The 15,980-nt window shown below is 32.9% G+C and overlaps 1 long non-coding RNA gene across 1 annotated transcript in view; it reads right to left on the reverse strand.

The window, feature by feature from the left end:
• The window catches only part of LOC141393851 (uncharacterized), a 394,506-nt gene extending 388,048 nt beyond the window's left edge, over positions 1–6,458 (reverse strand). Inside the window, exon 1 of the long non-coding RNA XR_012410207.1 lies at positions 5,650–6,458. This is a non-coding gene — a long non-coding RNA (uncharacterized lncRNA). The remainder of the gene's footprint in view (positions 1–5,649) is intronic.
• Positions 6,459–15,980: the final 9,522 nt, after the last annotated feature.

A 15,980-nucleotide genomic window follows, 5' to 3' on the forward strand; every position in this document is an offset into this window, starting at 1 on the left:
ATTTTTTAAAGAATATTTTTCAATCACCCTGAGACCAATAGACATGGATTTTTTAAAGAATATTTTTCAACCACCCTGAGACCAATAGACGTGGACTTTTTAAAGAATATTTTTCAACCACCCTCAGAGCAATAGACGTGGATTATCTAAAGAATATTTTTCAACCATCCTGAGACCAATAGACGTGGATTTTTCAAAGAATATTTTTCAACCACCCTGAGACCAATAGACGTGGATTTTTAAAGAATATTTTTCAACCATCCTGAGACCAATAGACGTGGATTTTTTAAAGAATATTTTTCAACCACCCTCAGAGCAATAGACGTGGATTTTCTAAAGAATATTTTTCAACCATCCTGAGACCAATAGACGTGGATTTTTTAAAGAATATTTTTCAACCACCCTCAGAGCAATAGACGTGGATTTTTTAAGAATATTTTTCAATCACCCTGAGACCAATAGACGTGGATTTTTTAAAGAATATTTTTCAATCACCCTGAGACCAATAGACGTGGATTTTTTAAAGAATATTTTTCAACCACCCTGAGACCAATTGACGTGGATTTTTTAAAGAATATTTTTCAACCACCCTGAGACCAATAGACGTGGATTTTTTAAAGAATATTTTTCAACCACCCTGAGACCAATAGACGTGGATTTTTTAAAGAATATTTTTCAACCACCCTGAGACCAATAGACGTGGATTTTTTAAAGAATATTTTTCAATCACCCTGAGACCAATAGACATGGATTTTTTAAAGAATATTTTTCAACCACCCTGAGACCAATAGACGTGGACTTTTTAAAGAATATTTTTCAACCACCCTGAGACCAATAGCCTTGGATTTTTAAAGAATATTTTTCAACCACCCTGAGACCAATAGACGTGGATTTTTTAAAGAATATTTTTCAACCACCCTGAGACCAATAGCCTTGGATTTTTAAAGAATATTTTTCAACCACCCTGAGACCAATAGACGTGGATTTTTTAAAGAATATTTTTTAACCACCCTGAGACCAATAGACGTGGATTTTTTAAAGAATATTTTTCAACCACCCTGAGACCAATAGACGTGGATTTTTTAAAGAATATTTTTCAACCACCCTGAGACCAATAGACGTGGATTTTTTAAAGAATATTTTTCAACCACCCTGAGACCAATAGACGTGGATTTTTTAAAGAATATTTTTCAACCACCCTGAGACCAATAGACGTGGATTTTTTAAAGAATATTTTTCAACCACCCTGAGACCAATAGACGTGGATTTTTTAAAGAATATTTTTCAACCACCCTGAGACCAATAGACGTGGATTTTTTAAAGAATATTTTTCAACCACCCTGAGACCAATAGACGTGGATTTTTTAAAGAATATTTTTCAACCTCCCTGAGACCAATAGCCGTGGATTTTTTAAAGAATATTTTTCAACCTCCCTGAGACCAATAGACGTGGATTTTTTAAAACATCTATTCAACCTTGCTGAAGAGTAGATTTTCTATAAAACATCTACTCAACCTTGCTGAAGAGTAGATTTTCTATAAAACATCTACTCAACCTTGCTGAAGAGTAGATTTTCTATAAAACATCTACTCAACCTTGCTGAATAGTAGATTTCCTATAGAAATAGTAGATTACGTATAGAAATCTCTATTCAGTCTTGCTGAATATTAGATTTCCTATAGAAATCTCTATTCACACTTGCTGAATTTTAGATTTCCTATAGAAATCTCTATTCAGCCTTGCTGAATAGTAGGTTACCTATAGAAATCTCTTTTCAGCCTTGCTGAATAGTAGATTTTTTATGGGAAATCTATTTTCATCAAGGCTGAATAGAGATATCTATAGGAAATCTCTGAATAGTAGATTTCCTATAGAAATCTCTATTCAGCCTTGGTGAAAATAGGTTTCCCATAAAAATCTCTATTCAGCCTTGCTGAATAGTAGATTTCCTTTAGAAATCTCTATTCAGCCTTGTTAAATAGTAGGTTACCTATAGAAATCTCTTTTCGGCCTTGCTGAATAGTAGATTTCCTATAGAAATCTCTATTCAGCCTTGATGAAAATAGATTTCCCATAAAAATCTCTATTCCGCCATGCTGAATAGTAGATTTCCCATAAAAATCTCTATTCCGCCATGCTGAATAGTAGATTTCCTATAGAAATCTCTATTCAGCCTTGCTGAATAGTAGATTTCCTTTAGAAATCTCTATTCAGCCTTGCTGAATAGTAGATTTCCTTTAGAAATCTCTATTCAGCCTTGCTGAATAGTAGGTTACCTATAGAAATCTCTTTTCAGCCTTGCTGAATAGTAGATTTTTTATGGGAAATCTATTTTCATCAAGGCTGAATAGAGATATCTATAGGAAATCTCTGAATAGTAGATTTCCTATAGAAATCTCTATTCAGCCTTGGTGAAAATAGGTTTCCCATAAAAATCTCTATTCAGCCTTGCTGAATAGTAGATTTCCTTTAGAAATCTCTATTCAGCCTTGTTAAATAGTAGGTTACCTATAGAAATCTCTTTTCGGCCTTGCTGAATAGTAGATTTCCTATAGAAATCTCTATAGATTTCCTATAGAAATCTCTATTCAGCCTTGATGAAAATAGATTTCCCATAAAAATCTCTATTCCGCCATGCTGAATAGTAGATTTCCTATAGAAATCTCTATTCAGCCTTGCTGAATAGTAGGTTACCTATAGAAATCTCTTTTCAGCCTTGCTGAATAGTAGATTTCCTATAGAAATCTCTATTCAGCCTTGCTGAATAGTAGGTTACCTATAGAAATCTCTTTTCAGCCTTGCTGAATAGTAGATTTCCTATAGAAATCTCTATAGATTTCCTATAGAAATCTCTATTCAGCCTTGATGAAAATAGATTTCCCATAAAAATCTCTATTCCGCCATGCTGAATAGTAGATTTCCTATAGAAATCTCTATTCAGCCTTGGTGAAAATAGGTTTCCCATAAAAATCTCTATTCAGCCATGCTGAATAGTAGATTTCCTATAGAAATCTCTATTCAGCCTTGCTGAATAGTAGGTTACCTATAGAAATCTCTTTTCAGCCTTGCTGAATAGTAGATTTCCTATAGAAATCTCTATAGATTTCCTATAGAAATCTCTATTCAGCCTTTATGAAAATAGATTTCCCATAAAAATCTTTATTCACCTTGCTGAATAGTAGATTTCCTATAGAAATCTCTATTCAGCCTTGCTGAATAGTACATTACCTATAGAAATCTCTATTTAGCCTTGCTGAATAGTAGATTACCTATAGAAATCTCATTCAGCCTTGTTGAATAGTAGATTACCTATAGAAATCTCTATTCAGCCTTGCTGAATAGTAGATTTCCTATAGGAATCTCTATTCAGCCTTGCTGAATAGTAGGTTACCTATAGAAATCTCTTTTCAGCCTTGTTGAATAGTAGATTACCTATAGAAATCTCTATTCAGCGTTGCTGAATACTAGATTTCTTATACAAATCTCTATTCACAATTGCTGAATTTTAGATTTCCTATAGAAATCTATATTCAGCCTTGCTGAATAAAAGATTTCCTTCAGAAATCTCTATTCAGCCTTGCTGAATAGTAGATTTCCTATATAGAAATCTCTATTCAGCCTTGCTGAATAGTAGGTTACCTATAGAAATCTCTTTTCAGCCTTGCTGAATAGTAGATTGCCTATAGAAATCTCTATAGATTTCCTACAGAAATCTCTATTTAGGCTTGCTGAACAGTAGATTTCCTCTAGAAAACTATATTCAGCCTAGGTGAATAGTAGTTTGTTTATAGATTATTCCATTCAGCCTTGCTGAATTGTAGATTTCATATAGAAATCTCTATTCAGCCTTCCAATAAAAATCTATTTCAAAAATCTTTTCAGCCTTACTGAATAATAGATTTGCAACAGAAAAATCTATTCAGCCTTGCTGAATAGTAGATTACCTATAGAAATCTCTTTTCAGCCTTGCTGAATAGTAGATTTCCTATAGAAATCTCTATAGATTTCCTATAGAAATCTCTATTCAGCCTTTATGAAAATAGATTTCCCATAAAAATCTTTATTCAGCCTTGCTGAATAGTAGATTTCCTATATAGAAATCTCTATTCAGCCTTGCTGAATAGTAGGTTACCTATAGAAATCTCTTTTCAGCCTTGCTGAATAGTAGATTGCCTATAGAAATCTCTATAGATTTCCTACAGAAATCTCTATTTAGGCTTGCTGAACAGTAGATTTCCTGTAGAAAACTATATTCAGCCTAGGTGAATAGTAGTTTGTTTATAGATTATTCCATTCAGCCTTGCTGAATTGTAGATTTCATATAGAAATCTCTATTCAGCCTTCCAATAAAAATCTATTTCAAAAATCTTTTCAGCCTTACTGAATAATAGATTTGCAACAGAAAAATCTATTCAACCTTGCTGAATAGTAGATTTCCTATAGAAAGCTCTATTCAGCCATACTGAATAGTAGATTTCTTAAGAAATCGCAAGTACAAGTACGCAAATAGTACATTTTTATAGAAATCGCTATTCAGCTTTGCTGAATAGTTGAATTCCTATAGGAATCTCTATTCAGCCTTGCTGAATTGTGGAATTTCTACAGAAAACTCTATTTAGCCTTGCTGAATTTTAGATTTTCTGAAGAAAAATCTATTCAGCCTATAGAAAACTGCATTTCAGCCTTGCTGAATTGAAGATTTTTCTATGCATAACTCTATTCAATCTTGCAGAGTGGTAGATTTGCCATAAAAATCTTTATTTAGCCTTGCTGAATTGAAGGTTTTCTACAGCAAACTCTATTCAGCTTTGCTGAAATGTATATTTTCTATAGAAATCGGTAATCAGCCTTGCTGAATAGTGGATTTTCTTTAGAAAACTCTATTCAGCCTTGATGAATTTTAGCAAAAGTGTTAAAAAAGCCAACAAAATTTTCTCTCTCCTCCGTAACCACTGCCAAAAAAACCGGAGCCCAATCAAATGTTTTTGATAACGATGATAAATATTTCAACAGCCTGTTCGGACATCATGAAATCAAACTGGGCAATAAATTACACAAACACACACGTGCAGCGGAGCTAGTGTGTGGTGGCACACGTTCCAACCAGAGGTGATAATTTGACAGCATAAAAGGGAAATGGAAATAAACATTGCTATTCACAAAGATGATTTACAAATGGAAATTGCAACAAAATGACAGAGTAAAAAACTCATAATATCTTTTAAAGAGGATAACTAGACACAACAACAAGGATATCTTTGTTTTAGAAATGTATTGATTTGCCTGCAAAAACAGAGGCAAAATGTGTCACCGAAGGTGGAAAAAGGATATGTTTAAGGATGTGTGTGTTAGTGTTTGTGAATAGAGTCATATGGTCGAGAAGTTCTATAATTTCTCTGGTGACCTTATAATAGCACGCACACAAGCTCAATCCTCATCATCAGCTATACTAAGTACAAAAGTTAATTTAATATTTATTACAATTTGTTTGCTCTTCTGTGTCTTTTTTTTGGATTTATCATCATTTGGGCATCGGTTTACATAAGGGTACGTCCAAACAAAACACACACTTACATATGTATATATCTACAACCCCACCGAGATTAATGGCAATGCACAAAAAACAACAACATGAAATTGGCACTTACCTGAGGCAAATACCACATTAAAAGGAATCTTTTTAGACATTTCTGCAGCTATTTTGCATGGACGTTTTGAGGTCGCTGATACCACCAAGTTTGGCGATGTTGAGGATGATGATGAGAGTTGATGTTACAGCTCAGCTAGACTTGATTTGGAATTTTTCAATCAAAGTAAAGCAATTCACTTGGTTAAATTTAAGTGCTTAAAGGGCGGGGGATATTTACGTTATATCCCTTAATAACACACACGCACCACTACACACACACACACTCACGGTAAACACTTCTTTTGGCAATTTAATTTTTTCACTTAGCTTAACTTTTGCTATATTTTTGGCTATGATTTTCACTTTTCTTGACTTTTTTCTTTCAGATTTTATTATTTTTCTTATTTCCCCTTCTATTTAAGGATATTTTTCACAAATTTTCTGAATTTTAGGCTTTTTTCTTTCACACAGACTTAATTATTTTTCTTTTTTATTTTTCACTAAAGCACACCGAAAATGTTGGCAGGTTAGGACAACCCTCGTCATTGACTGAATTTTCCTCGTTTTCTGATTAGAGGCCTTTTCTCGCCGCTCTCTGACTCTCAGTTGGTTATATTTTGACATCTGCCGCAACAGTAACAAAAACAACACGAACTGTTGTCATTTTCCTGTAACAAAAAATGAATAGGGGTTGAAATACCCAGACACAGGAAAACAAACAACTGTCAAATTATTGTTTACAGTTAGAATTTTTAGAAACCAAGCAAATGGTTTTCCTCTTCTTCCTATATGTTGTGACAAACGTAAATTGTGAAGAGCCTCAAAGTATGCTTTAGAATATACAAGTAGACATGAAATGCAGGGTATATGCGATACACCCTGTGTTTAAAGATAGTTTTTAAATGGTAGACAATTTTTACAAATATTTTCGAAGACCACACAAAGTACGTTGGTTTTTTAAAAAATATTTTTTGAATAATTTCAAAAGGTCGTAAATTTTAAAAAATATTTTTTTAATAATTTTAAAAGGTCGTGGATTTTTAAAAATATTTTTTTAATAATTTCAAAAGGTCGCGGATTTTTAAAAATATTTTTTTGAAATTTTTTAAAAAGTCGTGGATTTTTAAAAATATTTTTGGAATCATTTCAAAAGGTCGTGGATTTTTAAAAATATTTTTGAAATCATTTCAAAAGGTCGTGGATTTTTAAAAATATTTTTGAAATCATTTCAAAAGGTCGTGGATTTATAAAAATATATTTGGAATCATTTCAAAAGGTTGTGGATTTTTAAAAATATTTTTGGAATCATTTCAAACGGTCGTGGATTTTTAAAAATATTTTTAGAATCATTTCAAAAGGTCGGGGATTTTTAAAAATATTTTTGAAATCATTTCAAAAGGTCGTGGATTTTTAAAAATATTTTTGATATCATTTCGAAAGGTCGTGGATTTTTAAAAATATTTTTGAAATCATTTCAAAAGGTCGTGGATTTTTAAAAATATTTTTGAAATCATTTCGAAAGGTCGTGGATTTTTAAAAATATTTTTGTAATCATTTTAAAGGTGGTGTATTTTTAAAAATATTTTTGGAATTTATAAAAATATTTTTGGAATCATTTCTAAAGTTCGTGGATTTTTAAAAATATTTTTGGGACCATTTCCAAAGGTCGTGGATTTTTAAAAATATTTTTGGGACCATTTCCAAAGGTCGTGGATTTTTAAAAATATTTTTGGAATCATTTCAAAAGGTCGTGGATTTTTAAAAATATTTTTGGAATTATTTCTAAAGGCCGTGGATTTTTAAAAATATTTTTGGAATCATTTCAAAAGGTCGTGGATTTTTAAAAATATTTTTGGAATCATTTCAAAAGGTCGTGGATTTTTAAAAATATTTTTGGAATCATTTCAAAAGGTCGTGGATTTTTAAAAATATTTTTGGAATTATTTCTAAAGGCCGTGGATTTTTAAAAATATTTTTGGAATCATTTCAAAAGGTCGTGGATTTTTAAAAATATTTTTGGAATCATTTTAAAGGTCGTGGATTTTTAAAAATATTTTTGGAAGCATTTCAAAAGGTCGTGGATTTTTAAAAATATTTTTGGAATCATTTCAAAGGGTCGTGGATTTTTAAAAATATTTTTGGAATCATTTCAAAAGGTCGTAGATTTTTAAAAATATTTTTGGAATAATTTCAAAAGGTCGTGGATTTTTAAAAATATTTTTTGAATAATTTCAAAAGGTCGTGGATTTTTAAAAATATTTTTTGAATAATTTCAAGAGGTAGTGGATTTTTAAAAATATTTTTTTCAATAATTGCAAAATGTCGTGGATTTCTAAAAATATTATTGGAATCATTTCAAAAGGTCGTGGATTTTTAAAAATATTTTTGGAATCATTTCAAAAGGTCGTGGATTTTTAAAAATATTGTTTGAATAATTACAAATGGTACTGGATTTTTAAAAATATTGTTTGAATAATTACAAATGGTACTGGATTTTTAAAAATATTGTTTGAATAATTTCAAAAGATCGTAAATTTTTAAAGACATTTTTTTAATAATTTCAAAAGGTCGTAGATTTTTAAAAATATTTTTGGAATAATTCTAAAAGGTCGTGGATTTTTAAAAATATTTTTTGAATAATTTCAAAAGGTCGTGCATTTTTAAAAATATTTTTTGAATAATTTCAAAAGGTAGTGGATTTTTAAAAATATTTTTTTCAATAATTGCAAAATGTCGTGGATTTCTAAAAATATTATTGGAATCATTTCAAAAGGTCGTGGATTTTTAAAAATATTTTTGGAATAATTTCAAAAGGTCGTGGATTTTTAAAAATATTTTTGGAATAATTTCAAAAGGTCGTGGATTTTTAAAAATATTTTTTGAATAATTTCAAAAGGTCGTGGATTTTTAAAAATATTTTTTGAATAATTTCAAAAGGTAGTGGATTTTTAAAAATATTTTTTTCAATAATTGCAAAATGTCGTGGATTTTTAAAAATATTTTTTGTAATCATTTCAAAAGGTGGTGTATTTTTAAAAATATTTTTGGAATCATTTCAAAAGGTCGTGGATTTTTAAAAATATTTTTGGAATAATTTCAAAAGGTCGTGGATTTTTAAAAATATTTTTGGAATCATTTCAAAAGGTCGTGGATTTTTAAAAATATTTTTGGTATCATTTCAAAAGGTCGTGGATTTTTAAAAATATTTTTGGAATCATTTCAAAAGGTCGTGGATTTTTAAAAATATTTTTGGTATCATTTCAAAAGGTCGTGGATTTTTAAAAATATTTTTTGAATCATTTCAAAAGGTCGTGGATTTTTAAAAATATTTTTGGAATCATTTTAAAAGGTCGGGGATTTTTAAAAATATTTTTGGAATCATTTCAAAATGTCGTGGATTTTTAAAATTTTTTTTTTTTTTTTGAATAATTTCAACAGGTTGTGGATTTTTAAAAATATTTTTGAAAAGGTAGTGGATTTTAAAAAATATCTTCTGGATAATTTCAAAATGTCGTGAATTTGTAAAAATATATTTTTTTTAATAATTGCAAAATGTCATGGATTTTTAAAAATAGTTCTTCAATAATTTCAAAAGTCCATGGATTTTTTGAATAATTTCAAAAAGTGATGGATTTTAAAAACATCAAAAGATCGTGGATTTTTAAAACAATTTTTTGAATTATTTCAAAATGTCGTGGATTTTTAAAAATATTTGTTCAAAGACCTTCAATAGTATAATTTTATAAATGTTTTGTCAAGGACCCTGAAAAGGTCGTGCATCTTTAAAAATATTTTTGGAATCATTTCAAAAGGTTGTGGATTTTTAAAAATATTTTTGGAATCATTTCAAAAGGTCGTGGATTTTTAAAAATATTTTTTGTATCATTTCAAAAGGTCGTGGATTTTTAAAAATATTTTTTGTAATGATTTCAAAAGGTCGTGGATTTTTAAAAATATTTTTGGAATGATTTCAAAAGGTCGTGGATTTTTAAAAATATTTTTGGAATCATCTCAAAAGCTCGTGGATTTTTAAAAATATTTTTGTAATCATTTCAAAAGGTGGTGTATTTTTAAAAATATTTTTGGAATCATTTCAAAAGGTCGTGGATTTTTAAAAATATTTTTTGAATCATTTCAAAAGGTCGTGGATTTTTAAAAATATTTTTGGAATCATTTTAAAAGGTCGGGGATTTTTAAAAATATTTTTGGAATCATTTCAAAATGTCGTGGATTTTTAAAATTTTTTTTGAATAATTTCAACAGGTTGTGGATTTTTAAAAATATTTTTGAAAAGGTAGTGGATTTTAAAAAATATCTTCTGGATAATTTCAAAATGTCGTGAATTTGTAAAAATATATTTTTTTTAATAATTGCAAAATGTCATGGATTTTTAAAAATAGTTCTTCAATAATTTCAAAAGTCCATGGATTTTTTGAATAATTTCAAAAAGTGATGGATTTTAAAAACATCAAAAGATCGTGGATTTTTAAAACAATTTTTTGAATTATTTCAATATGTCGTGGATTTTTAAAAATATTTGTTCAAAGGCCTTCAATAGTATAATTTTATAAATGTTTTGTCAAGGACCCTGAAAAGGTCGTGCATCTTTAAAAATATTTTTGGAATCATTTCAAAAGGTTGTGGATTTTTAAAAATATTTTTGGAATCATTTCAAAAGGTAGTGGATTTTTAAAAATATTTTTTGAAAAGGTCGTGGATTTTTAAAAATATTTTTTGAAAAGGTCGTGGATTTTTAAAAATATTTTTTGAAAAGGTCGTGGATTTTTAAAAATATTTTTGAATCATTCCAAAAGGACGTGGATTTTTAAAAATATTTTTGGAATCATTTCAAACGGTCGTGGATTTTTAAAAATATTTTTGGAATCATTTCAAAAGGTCGTGGATTTCTAAAAATATTTTTTGAATAATTTTAAAAGATCGTGGATTTTTAAATAATTTTTTTAACAATTTAAATACGTCGTGGATTTTTAAAAATATGTTTTGTAAAGGTTAATTTTTCTAACTGTAAAGCCCTGAAGAGGTAATTTCTTCAATCTAGTGAACCCCTGTTAACTGACATGGACGTCAGTAAGTAAACAAGTCGGCGCGACGCCGCCGATTTGCTGGCATAGAACTGAGCAGCGAGTCGAAAAAATTAGAATTAGGCAACCTAGTTCCTGGAGCGGATCGATCTTTTTAGTTCCTTTTGGGAAAAGGTACAAGTTTCTTAATGTTGTTCAATAGCTCCAAATAGTTCCGAGAGCGATATAGTTAAATGAATCTTTCTCTTTCATCGTTCTTTTTTTTTCAATTTTGCCAAAGGCCATATTTATTTGGATAGATATCTTATACCCCGTTTATATATAACCGGATTTAACAAACCGACTGGGTTTTAAATGTCAACTCCATTGCTTATATTTCAAACAAATCCTCTCAAAGAAGGTTAACCCTGCAAAAAGCTCTAATATAAACAGCATATTACATGCTAACAGAATGGCTTACTTACTGTACTATTATAAAGAAATCCCGTAGCTACTTCGCTACCTACTCCATATATACATATTAGCTGTGGTCATGCCACTAGCAGCAATTTAACAAATTATAATAAAAATAAAATTCAATTTATGCCCCAAAAAAATCCAACAAAAAAGGGCCATATTAACATTTACATGTACTTAAAAACTAAAAACTAAAACTAACAGCCAGTTTCTGTATGTCGAAAGAAGAATGTGTGCGAATGAAACACGCCTGAACTTTAGTTTTCGAAATCATTTTACCTTTGCTTGTGCTTCAAAACAATAATCAAATTTGAAAAACACACAAGAGTTTGGACGTGTTTCTTTCGCACGCATTCTTCTTTCGACATACAGAAACAGGCTGTAAGTCTTAAACTAGGAACTACAACTACTATTTACAATATATTTACATGAAAAAATTATTGTGCGTTATTATACACAATGCTATTTACATTTAAGGAATTATATCTTCTATGGTAGAAAAGAAGTTCACCATCCACAAACAACAATCCCTCATTAAGTAAGCACAGCAATGCACCTGGAGGCAGGTGACGGCACTCATTTAATCCGTTGATATCTAGGTGACAATTTAAGGCGTTTTCAACAACCCCGTTGTCAGTCATATTACATTTTTGCAGAAATTCAAGGGCCCCCGACACAAGGACCCTGTCAATTCTGTCACCCTCTGCTCTGTCATATATGGCCCTATTAGAGTGACGTCTAATAGTACCATTATCGCCGTAAATAATTCCTCTCATGCCGAGACATGAGGCAAGTACTCTCCGCTCCAATTTCCTAAGCCTCTCCATCTGGTGTGACGATATGACAAACCAGACAGGAAAGGCATAGGAAATGATGGGTCTAATAATTTGCCTATATATTAGGAGTTTAACATCAGAGGATAGTCCACCCCTCATTTTCAGCAGCCCCTGGTAGCTGAAGAACACTTTTTTCGTTCTGGCCAGGATATAGTCAATGTGCCTGTTGAAGTCAAACCTCTTGTGAAATACGACCCCCAGGTATTTCATCCTGTCCTTTATTTCCACAATATTGAGCCCAATTTGTACAACAGGGCGGTATGTTCTATAACTGGGAAGTACGTGTTGTGTTTTACCAGTGAACATAACAGCCGTACATTTTTCGCCATTAAGCTTGAGTCCCCAGCAGGTGAAATACCGATCGAGGACTGCAAGGTAGTCGTTTATTTTGGCTTCGGCATGGCGGGCCAGTTGGCCCGTCATAGCCACCAACACATCATCAGCATATGACAGCACAAGACCTTCCGGAGGAGGCTGTGGCATGTCGCTGACGTATATGTTGTATAACATGGGTCCTAGTAAAGAGCCCTGGGGTACCCCAGCCAAGATGGATCTACGACTTGAGAGTCGTTCTCCAACTTTGACTTTAAAGGATCTCCCAGTGAGAAAACTCTTTACCAGTCTGCACGTTTGGTGATCGAGACCAAAGCGCACCATCTTGGCCAACAACCCATCATGCCAGACAGTGTCGAAGGCTTTGGAGAAGTCAAGACTGAGAGCAATAGTGCCTTGTCTCTTGTTCAGCCCATCAACCACGTAGGACGAAAACGCAGTAAGGGCATGGGCAGTCGATAGGCCTGCCCTGAACCCAAACTGGTTGTCCTTTAGTATACGTTTGTCCTCTACGAGTTTCTTTAATCTTTCCAGAATAAAGTGCTCGTAGAGTTTACCGAAAGCCGATAGCAGGGATATCGGCCTGTAGCTACCACATTGCTCTGGTGGCGAACCCCTTTTGTAGATGGGAACCAGCATGGCTTCTTTCCATGCTCTGGGAAAGTACCCAAGGTTTAGGCAGTGGTTAAATAACACCGTCAGAAAACCAAAAATGACCTCGCCTGCCTTCTTTAAAGCAGCATCGGGTATTTTATCTAGACCGCAGGATTTTCGTGCTGGTCTGCGAGCTAAAGCCTCGCCCACATTCCTGGGACGTATGAAGCCGCCCTCGTTCCAGCGAGTGGCATCGTCAATTACAGATCCATCTGCAGAGAACGTGCCGGAGAATTCAACCATTGGGGACCGGTCATCGGTCCCCTCAACAGCCCGACTAACTGAGCTGCGGAAGGAACCGAACTCCCCTGGGATCCGATCGATCGGACCACCAGAGAAGCCGCTGACCGACCCACCAATGGGCCGAAACACTCCCTGCACATGGTCTGCTATGGTTTCTGCCTTAAGACCATCATCGGTGATAATGGCTCCATCACCGTTAACAAGCTGGTCAATGGGATCTTTGACTGCCAAGCCAGCTGCCCTTTTGACTTTGCCAAAAGTCTTCCCATCTACACGTATACTCCCAAGATACGTTTTGAGTCTATCCCTTTCAAATATTCGAATGGAGTCCTCAATTATGTGATCCAGATTTCGGATATCAGCTCTAAGAGCTGGATATCTATCTGGATCACCAGATCTACGAAGCGTGCGGCATAGCCTGCGACGCTCGCGGATGAAACAGCGAATTCTCATAGGGAGATCCCCCAGAACCTGGTCCCTAACTCTTTGTTTCGGCACCGATTGCTCAATAGCGTGACGAAAAACTTCTCCTAAATTGTCTGCACAAGTGTCTATTTCCTCGACAGTGACATTCCTATCTGAGGGCAATAGACACTCATCCAGACCACGTCTCAGTTCCCGCCTGAAACGTCCCACTATTGTACGATTGAAGTTCAGATAACTCTGAACTTCTTGTCTTGTAATATTTCCTACATCAATTTGAATCTGGATCGCTCTATGATCCGATTCAAAGTCAAAAGCCATTGACATATTTCCACCACCAACCAGTGAGAGTCCTGGCGTACGAAGAAATATGTCTAGATATGAGCCGGACGCATCATTAGGCCTAGATGGTATGTCCGACCCTATGACTGAAAAGTCTGGACAGTCAAATAATAGCCTGTCCAGCACCCTCCCACTTGTATTCCTCGTGGTTCCGCCCCACGAGTCATGTTTTGCGTTTAGGTCTGCACCGACTAGTACTTCGCCACAATTATAAAGATTCATGACTTCTGTCATGTCTTGAGCCAAAAGATTTTCCTGCGGACGAAGGTACAAAGAGACGAAAGCTATAGAGGAGCCATCGTCTCTCCATACCCTCGCCGCACAGGATTCAATGATACCAGTAGATATAGGTATACGTTCAGAACGTATACCTTCTTTAATAGCAACGGCTGTACCGCCAGCGCGTTGCCCATTACGATATTGATATTGATCGTTCTTTCTATTTCCTTCATTCCAAATAGTTACGAGAGTGAAATTGTTTTAACGAATCTTTCTCTTTCCTTTGTGTTTTCATCTTTTGGTGGATGAATTGACATACAATTTGTATGATACAAATAAATAAATTGCAGTGATGTAACGAGGATGTGATTTAAGTTTATTTCACAATACGGCCCAGCGTTGCCAGTATTTTTTAGCCTCTTTTCCCCAACTTGTCCAAGACTTTTCCCCAAAATTCCCCAGATTTTATTGAATTTCCTCAAAAAAATCCCCAAACATTTTTTAACAAATAATTACAAAAAAATCAAAAGTAGTTTTATTTTACTATTGAAATTCATATCATTAAACTTGTAAAGTATTCTATATACTTATAAGTGCATTAAACTAACGATATTGAAAACTTCACTTTCAAGTGATTCAGAATCATTAGTCTCATTGGATTTATGAAAATTCTTATAATGAATGAGTTGTAACATTTCTTTATGCCTCATAATTACGTACACGAATTACGTACACGAATTAACCCGTTCAAACGACATGGTACATCATTCATAGCAACATGATTCATATTTTCATAGCTTTTGTTTACTGATTTTCAAGAAAGTTTCAGCCAAAAGACGAGTAAAGTTAATTGATATGAACTGAAAAAATATTTGTCCTTCTTTCAGATATCTATTTAATATTAAATTATAGTTCTGTTCCTTTACGTGCAAGAATCTTCAAGTTTTACAACTTTTTACTCGAAAAGCGTTCCTTTACTTCAGACACCATACAATTCATATGGAAGCAGATTACAACTTTTGCCACTTTTGCCGGTTTTACCACTTTCAAAAGTAAAGGAACAGACCATATATTTGTTTCATTCATGTTTTCTATTTTTTCTCACAATTTTGGTGTTTTCAGTATATTTTCAAATTTTTCTATTTTAAAAATTAACGAGAGAGAGAGACCTGCCAAAATAACTTTTTGGTATACAGACTTTCCGGCAGGCATTTGATTTTCGTTTCTAAATTTGTACGCGAATTTGAAACGATGGACAAGAAATGTAAATGCAATGAAAGAGAAGACAAAATTTGCTATGTTTTTATTTGAAAATTTTGCCTATTAGGCGAAGGTCATTTTTTATTAATTTTTTTAATTAATTTCTCGTTAGAGACGAGCTTACTGACCAAGATGCTTTTTGAAAAAGGAAAGCCGACGATACGAACCCACACAATCACCACTGTGTGACATGCATGTTTCGCCTTTGGTTTAGGAAGGCTCCTCAGACACATCGACTGTGGGGCGGCTTCGCTATCCTCTAACTTATTTCCTCTTTCAAATGCAAGTTGTTTTTTTACAAAGTTGAATTTTTAGTTCAAATTAATTAAAAAATTAATTAAAAAAATTAATAAAAAATGACCTTCGCCTAATAGGCAAAATTTTCAAATAAAAATAAAAATCAGCTTGAGCCAGGCTGGGGTGCGAACCCACGTCCTTGAAAAACACATGGAAAAAAGTGTTGTCACGGCGTGTTAGTGTTCAGAGCCAAACTCATAACTTTCAAAGGCTACGCTAAGCGTTTGTCATGAAAGCCATACAAA

Source organism: Musca autumnalis, unplaced genomic scaffold (genome assembly GCF_047663935.1).
Source record: "Musca autumnalis isolate F117 unplaced genomic scaffold, ASM4766393v1 scaffold_2, whole genome shotgun sequence".
NCBI lineage: Eukaryota > Metazoa > Arthropoda > Insecta > Diptera > Muscidae > Musca > Musca autumnalis.